We start from the raw sequence: 1154 nt of genomic DNA, 5'->3' as shown, positions 1-1154 counted from the left end.
ACATGGCCGACTTCCAGTATGTCGGTAATGAAGAGAGGAACGTTTGGACATATTACAGATTCATTTTATTTTTATTTAACCTCAATAAAACAATCCCATTAAGCTACAGTAACTCTTATTTCAGGGAGTCATGCCAAGACAGGCGGCAATAAGTTTCATAATATATAAAAGACAGGAAAATGGTTCCATACTACACCACAAATCTCTATAGATGCTACAACACAAACAATACATTACACTTAACTTAAGCCAGTGCATACATACAACTTAAAAAACAGGTTCCACCGAGATTTGAACTCAGATCGCTGGATTCAGAGTCCAGAGTGCTAACCATTACACCATGGAACCTTTACAATATCGACACATTTGATATTAAAGGCACACAACAATCACAACGAAGATGGAAAAAGCTACAATTATTGGCCATGTCATTTAGTTAGCTAATCGTTCAGAGGATGTGGGAAAAGGGCAAGTGAAGAACAGGTTTTAAAGGACTTGCCACATTGAATACAGCAGTAGATATGTCTACTGTGTACAAACACATGGTAACTTTACATGTGTTGACAATAAAGATGATAACACAAAGCTACACTTGCAATAGAGTTTCTTGCGGTCATTCATGTCCTCTTAAATAAAACAAACTGCTAAGTTCTTTATTCCCAATATCATGCCTAAGACATTAGTTCCAGATGAAAACACTAGTTGTCAGAAGTGGGATGTGAACCCACACCTCCAGTGGAGACTGTAACCTGAACGCATCGCCTTGGACCGCTCAGCCAGCCTGACTGATCCAACTGCTATTCAGTAGTTCCTATCTCAAAAATTATAATATAGTTAATTAAACATGTCATGATATAGTAGGTTCTCAGTCATCCATGTCATAATTAACAAGGAAAGGTTTCTCAACTGTCATGGAGCCATATGTCATATGTGCGTTCATGGAGACATGGAAGAAAGTCACCAGGGTGGCATCTGTTATGGATCCGTCAAAGGTGTTTATAAATCCTACAGCAGAGCTCCACTCGGCATGTCTGACCACAACTCTGTTAATTTGGTTCTGTCTTACAAACCGACATTGAAGAGAAACAAGCCGAAACGAAAGTTAGTTCCGGTTTGGTCAGAGGACTCAATCCAGTGTCTACAAAAATGCTACT

The 1154-nt window shown here is 39.0% G+C and overlaps 1 non-coding gene across 1 annotated transcript; it reads right to left on the bottom strand.

Annotated features, from left to right (window-relative positions):
- Positions 1-276: 276 nt before the first annotated feature.
- Positions 277-348, bottom strand: trnaq-cug. Its single transcript has one exon. It is a non-coding gene; the product is annotated as a tRNA-Gln (tRNA).
- Positions 349-1154: the final 806 nt, after the last annotated feature.

This window comes from Etheostoma cragini, unplaced genomic scaffold, assembly GCF_013103735.1.
Source record: "Etheostoma cragini isolate CJK2018 unplaced genomic scaffold, CSU_Ecrag_1.0 ScbMSFa_192, whole genome shotgun sequence".
Lineage (NCBI taxonomy): Eukaryota > Metazoa > Chordata > Actinopteri > Perciformes > Percidae > Etheostoma > Etheostoma cragini.
The sequence above is the reverse complement of the archived record's forward strand: the minus strand, read 5'-3'. Positions and strand labels throughout refer to the sequence as shown.